Source organism: Pleurodeles waltl, chromosome 7 (assembly GCF_031143425.1).
Source record: "Pleurodeles waltl isolate 20211129_DDA chromosome 7, aPleWal1.hap1.20221129, whole genome shotgun sequence".
NCBI classification, from domain to species: domain Eukaryota; kingdom Metazoa; phylum Chordata; class Amphibia; order Caudata; family Salamandridae; genus Pleurodeles; species Pleurodeles waltl.
The window spans coordinates 50579818-50586900 of record NC_090446.1 but is presented as its reverse complement, the minus strand read 5'-3'; the positions used below and the strand labels follow the sequence as shown (position 1 = coordinate 50586900).

General features: G+C 47.5%; 1 long non-coding RNA gene across 1 annotated transcript; it reads left to right on the top strand.

Moving 5' to 3' along the window:
- The first annotated feature begins 585 nt into the window (after nt 1-585).
- LOC138303610 (uncharacterized) lies at nt 586-5542 on the top strand. The gene is made up of 2 exons (XR_011205423.1): nt 586-869; nt 5065-5542. It is a non-coding gene; the product is annotated as an uncharacterized lncRNA (long non-coding RNA).
- The last annotated feature ends 1541 nt before the right edge of the window (nt 5543-7083 follow it).

Below are 7083 nucleotides of genomic sequence, written 5' to 3'. Positions count from 1 at the left end.
TCTGCTCCTCTTCTACAGGGTCCTCGATCGGTTCTGCATGCCTTGGGACTGGAGGGGGCAGCACACAGTCTCACAGGTTCTCCCCTTAACAGTTAATGTCCATGGAGGTGCTGCCACTTCAACTGTGGGCACGGCAGCCTTCTTGGCGCTGCAATCCTTTTTTGTGGCTGCTGATAACTGTATAATTTCAAAAGGGTGCAGTAACCACTAATGGCAACTAGATTGTGCTGCAGTAGCACTTCTTACTGGGCACGTCGTCTTCTCTGTGGCTACTGGTTCCTCTGGGTGGGAAGCCACGCTGCACTGGGGCAGCTTATCTGTCCTTGGAGACAGTCCCCTCTGCACAGAACTCTTACGTATGCAAGACAGTCTGATTGTGGCAGCTGCAGCAGCCTTTCTAGCGCTGTGGGTTGTGCCAGTCCTCGCAGGCATTTGTCAGAGTGTTGCTGAGGGGGTTTTGAGCAGGGGTTTTTAGGCTAGAGCCCCGCTGTTGCCTGTTGCTGGATGGTCTGCGGGGTTTAACGTTGCCACGCAGGGCAACCACTCACTTTCATCCCCGCGGTGACGGCCCTGCACTCCGAGATAGAGACGGAGGTGGGGCCACTTTAGTGCCTGTGCAGCGGTCCTCTCCAGGCCTCGGAGCTCTCCTTGCGGGCCTGAGGGAGGGGCATCTACTCTACTCTTCTCCCCCATTGCCGGGACACGGATGGCAGCGGGTGGGGCAGGGAGCAAGACTGACCCTGCCGGCCCAGCATCGGAGTGGCACACCTCAGCTGGTGAGGGTGCCCTGCGCGGGCCGCAGCACACCGCCCCTCACAGGTCTCCAAGGCCCACGGTGGAGGCAGGGCAGCGGGTGAGCATCACAGCAGGTAGGGGCCGTTTCTCATGTGGCAGGGGGTTAGGATCAGCGGCTCTGTTCCTACGTGGCATTCCTCAGACTTTGAGGGCGCCCAGTGCGCGCTGGAGCTCTTCACTCCTTTTCATGGGGTAAGTCACTGCCCGCCCCCGCGCAGCCGCAGACTCGTGGGCTCACCTCACGTCTGGCTAGTATATATGCGTTGGTGGTGGGGGGGTCACTCTTCGGTGACGCAGCACGTTTCTCCCTCTGGTTTCTCCAGGACTGGGCAGCGTGCTCGTTCCTGGCAGGAGAGGTGGGGGGCTGCAGGAGCATGCATTATACAGAGCATCGGCAGGGGTGCCTCGTGCATTTCCTACTTGAAGCACGACAGAGCTGCAGCCGTCTCACGCGTGGGGCAGACCCACTCATCACCACTGTAGTGTTGGGGCCCTTGGCCCTCATACTACTATAATTAATGACACAGACAAATACTTTTCATTACTGGAACTGACCCAGGGCACCTGCGCCCGCCTCTTTTATGTGCAGAGTCACCTGACTGGCGAGGCCTGTGATGGAGGGATGTGGGGTGAGTGTGGAAGCCAGCCCTCAGCAGAGTGACTGGTGAAAACACTGGAAGGAGTCCAGCCCAACTCTGCACAAGGGATCACGTAAAGTGAGTTGATGAGCTCAGCATTATTGCACATCCCCTGCCGAGACATACAGAAATGTTTCTCTGCATTAAAAAGCAGAAGCCGGAAGCTGTGGTAATTAAAATTCTCTGAATTAGAATTTGCATAGTCGCAGCATCTGTTTGTTTCTCCATAACGGCGTGAAATCTACCAACAATGAAACCTGATTTTCGCTTCATTTCATGACGGCTTGCGCTTCCTGCCTTTGGTTTGTCGGCGGGGGCCTTGTTTCCTCGCCGCTTGAGAAGAGCATCGCTTTTCGTCATTTACGCAGAAGTCAAAGGCGCTGAGCCCCAGCCCCAGTGTTGGTTAACAAACCCCTTCATTCACTCGCGGTAGGCGGGGCCTGGAGGGATGCTTTCTGTTCTTTCTAGCGGGTGCTTTTGTTATTCGCAGCATAAGGGGGCCCCTAAAGATTCCCGATTGAGCCAAGTTACTTGAAACCATGGAAGCCTCAGAGATGACCCCGAAAGAGGGCATTACTTTTTTTGCATTCCTGTTGGTATTTTTAGGTACTTCAGACATAATTGCTCCGAGCCGCAGCTGCGGGTTTCCCGGAGTGCGCGTCATTTCCAGTTTTCATGCTCGGTGGTTTCGCTAGGGCTGGAGCAGCACTTTCGCTATATTGCTGCATGCGTCACAGGACACGTTCGGCAATCAGAGCGCTTTATCAAAAACAAAATCAAAATGCAGAAACCCAAACTCTGTCCCATTTATAGAGGAGTGGATTGAACTCCTCAAAACTGTACATTTTATCCCCTCACTGGTAATTTACGTGTGATACGCCTCCTCGGACCAATTTAACAACAAACACTGGTAAAGCCAAGAAGTCTCGCCTTTGAATAACCTTACCCGACCTTTCGCCAGACATACCAAAATACCACGGAATGTAGAAAACTACTCCACACTACCCACAGAGCCATCCTTTTTTCCCATGATCTCTGCATGCTGCGGTCATGAGCTATACACACCTTCAGATCTTTAAAGGTACATACATGTTAAGCAGGACAAAAGGCTGTATACAGTACATACAAGGAAACATTCATTTCCCACTAGTTACTTGTTTTTGGTTGTTTTCAAAGAAATGGCAGGCTGGAAACCACACACTCTGCCTTGTTTATTTTATTTCCATCATAATCAAAACCTGGAAAAAATAAACATTAATGCCATTTTGGTTCAAGGCAGCGAGGCTTCTGTTTCTAAAACAACCCCTCACGACATTGTCCTTGGCACCGCCATTCGCTATGGGACAGCCACCTTTTCTCCAGAATTTTGTGTTTGGTGAGGCCTTAACCCCAGGAAGACAGAATTCTGTTCGATAGAGATAAAGATAGAGGGAAAGGTAAATGGAGGTGCTTTAGTTATATGCAGGGCCACCGGAATTATGTGGCAGAGAGGACCAATTATGTGTTGGAGGCCTGACCAATTTATGTGGCAAGAAAAGTACAGTTATGCATTTACAGCGCCAATAGTTCTAACTCAAGAAAATGCTAGACTTATTGCATTGAAAATCCGTGTTTTTATTAAGCATTCGGTCACTCCGACATTTATGTACAAAATGTTAAAAGACTACTGGACAGAGGTTTCTCTATCTAACTTGGTTTTTCTTACTTTCCACCTCCAACCACCTTTCCCTTTTCACCTTTTTCAGACGTCTGCTTTTCTACTTCTATTTCCTGCTCCCTCCTTTTCTCCTGTTACCCCTAAAGTTCACCTATTTGCTTATCCTTTATTGCGCTCTCCCCTCTCTCTCTCACAAACAATATCTTGTTTTGTCCTGTCTCTCCTGCTTTTCTTGAACACTTCAGCCCTACCTTCTCCATCTCTTTACCCTGTTTCTATAACACCCTCAATTGTCCCTCACCTACTCACCTTTTATTATATACTCCTACCTCACTCTCATTTTCTTTGTCCCACCTTTCACTCACTCAGTCATTCTCTCACCGCCACCTTCCCCACCTTCTGCTTTTCCTCCTCTTTTCATTTCTTCATCTCACTTGTTTCTCCAGCTCTTCCCCTGACCTTCCTTTTTCCCTCCCACCAAATGTATCCAATACCGATATCTCACATCTCCCACCAGTGACGTCATAAGCGGCATACCGTAATATCAAGGTGCGAAATAGTATCCTACAAAAATATTGACTCTAATATCAATGTGGTAGCTGATATTCTGAAATCGATTCTTTGGAGAAGTTTTTAAAGCTCAGTATTGTGGTGGAGCACCAGCGGCAGCAGTCACCTGCCACTCCACCACCGCAGGTTTGCAGAAGAGATTTCTGGTTCACATTTTAATTGCAGTGGTTCTGTTCTGCCCCAGCCTGGCTACAGGGACCCAATAAGAAGAAAGTCCACTGTGAGTATCACACACAGTCCTATTTACAAGGTTTTGGTGCAGGGCAGTGTCACAATGATTCTTGTTGCGTTGCCCTGTGTCAAAAGAAAAAGGAAGGGATGCTCCGCATCTATGAGATATGGCTCATTCCCGTCCTTTCTCCCTGCGGTGGTGCACAATGGGATGCCAAGCACCAACACAGGCACCTTCACACCATGATGCAAGGGTGTCTGTGATGTAGGAATGATTGTTTTTGTGCAGGAAGGGATACCTTCCCGCACATAAACAATTTGTGGAGGTGATTTCCTCTTGCTATTTGTGCTGCAGAAGGATATTTCTCCTCGTTGTGCCTCCCTTACGCCTCCTCTGTGAAGGCAAAGGCTTTTAAATCTGGGAATGTATCAACATCCATGAGTGTCGCATGGGAACATCCAGTGCAACACCCACGGAACTCCTCTTTGCTGCAAAATAAGGCAACACAGCGACATAAGGTGCTTTGCCTCACTCCATATCTATAAGGCCATGAAAAGCCATACAAAGTGGATGTGCATGGCCTTGCAGATATGACTCGGCAGCACGCGCAGCAGGTGCGTCACAAAACGTGATGCACCGGCGGCGCAAGCCGCTTGTAAGTAAGCCCCTAAGTCCTCTGCAGCGCCACATCGAAGTACTTGCCCTAGAATCAAGTCACAAACAGCCCTTCCAGGGTACACCATACACAATTCGTACACATGTAGGCTTTACATGAAAAGCAATGCTTTTTAATCTAAGTAAATGCAGTAGGCTTCCCCAGTTACGCATATTAGGCTTGAATAAAGTGAAGTAACACTTCATTTTCTACAAAGCTGACCAAGTTTAAGAATGAAAAATGTTAAATTTCTAACAAGCTGACATGTTGTCAAAGCAATGACTCAATGTAAAAGACGTTAGTTTCTATCTTCCCATAGACATACTTTTGATAGAATACAATGATGTATTAAAATGTTTCAGTTAATTCTGCAAAATGTTTCAAATCATACAAAGTTTTGATATAAAGAATGAATAAGAAGCTTGTGTTTTTGCAATGTGATCTAGAAGCTTAACCATTAAACTTCAGTTTTCTTAAGGAAAGTGGATGAAAAAAAAAACCCTTGTGGATTTATACAAAGTAATTGATAAAAATGGTTCATTTAAATATTTTCATCTATGGACTATTGTTTCCCCAGTGAGAAGATGACACAATGTTCCTCTTCCCATGAAGACACCAAGAGCTGATTGACTGACTGAAAGAAGAAGAAGAAACATGTTGCAAAAGTTTAGATTTTGTTGTTCATAATAGTGCACATTCCTAGAATAGGACAATCTTTTTCTCTCCAGACTCATTCACTTCCCTGCCCAAATCTTTTCTGCCCTGACACTCTACTGAATTTATTGAACATCTCTTTATGGAATGGTGTGCTTTGATTGATAATTGATATTTGACTCAGAAGCTCTTTATGGGTTCTGACTGACACCCTTTTCTCGTTCTCCCAAAATCCATTCTGAATCTTAGAATAAAAACTCTTTCCATCATGGAACACGCATAATGCATTTATTTTTATATTGATTGCTTATATTGATTTATTAATCAATTGAACTGATGACATCACATGCTAATTTCAATAAAGATGAGCTATTAAAAAGACAGATAAAATAAACCTTGAACTCACGCCAACTGTCATTATTGACTGAAATTAAAACCTGATATTGTGATGACTGTTTAATTGATGCACAGCTCCTGGGTAATCTCATTTTGCGTCAGATAGCCATTGGCCGAGACGCTGGTATCTCTCCCTGAGGAGTTGGTAAGCTTTACCTCATAAATAGATATGTAACTAACATCCTTGCTCCATCAGCCATCACAAGTTTTTGTCCACAGAATGAGGACTAACCATGCAGACCTGCGAATACTCGGTCCCTGTCAGGTTCCAAGAACTGCTTAAAACCCCTGCTGTCCCTAAATACCTGCACTGGTGAGGACAGGTGGACGTAATGCCAGTGACGGGAATCTGTGGAAAGACAAGGAAAGGGCAAGAGGACACCGGGCTGAAGCTCACACCCAGATGTGAATGAGGACGGCATCATACAACCTCGAAAATATGGAAATTGCATACTCTACACCGGCAATTGTGGCAGTTGATGTTATCGTGTTGAACCTCAGGCCAAAGAGGAATCCCGTTGTGAGCAAGGATGCTTTCGCAAACACTCTGTTAGGAATAGTAAACACAAGAGATAAATTCACCAACAAAGGTAGCAAGGGGAAGGGAACCAAGCAATAACCAAGAAGAAAGACCAAGGTTACAGCGGCTGATATGCCTGTCGTCCCTCAGACTTCCCTCGGTGTGGCTGGTTCCTCGCCTGTAGAGAAGGCCGGATCGGCCTGACATCCCTCGACTTCCCTCGGTATGGCTGCTTCTCTTTCCTTGGGGAAAAGTCCAGCATTCTTGCGGTGCAGTGCTAGGGTTGCTCAGGGAAGAGGCCGGCTCGTCATCCTGAGGGCTTTGCTCTGGCTTCAGCACTGAGGAGCACCCGACTGCCCCCGTCAAGTGCCTCGCTTTTCCACAGGGCTCCCCTCACTGCCTCCTCCCCCACCACACCTGCATCCTGCAAGCTTGCACTTGTCCAGACACTCGCAGTGTTCTCAGGAGCATCAATGTGCGTGGCTGCTGATGAAGACACTCAACTCTGATGGGTGAGTCCTCTCTTTCAAAAGCACCCAACACCCAAAAAACAGGGACACACACACGCAACACCCCCACCCCACCCCCACCCTCACCTACCACAACACACACACTAATGCATATCAATACATCACAGTTACACCCCCCACAAACCCCCCTGGAAGAATGCAAAGCCAAAGAAAATGAGTGTAACCATCGGAATATATTACAAACAAGTAGGCAGAAATATATATATACACCATGTACAAAATATATACCAGGCATAGTAGTCCAGGTACTGCACAAAGAAAGTACGTGGAACACTGGGACCACACGATATGGGCGAGGCCGACACAAGACCCCAGACCATGACGGAGAGAACACTGCAGGGGCATCAGACAGCAAGAAAACAGACACCTCAGGTGGAGGGAAAGGAGGGGCATCTCAGCCTCTTGAGTACACAATGCCAAATCCACGAGGGGGCCACATGCCCACTGTTACATCCTGGGGAGTGCAAAGCCACAGTCTCTCAAGTCTATACAGTGG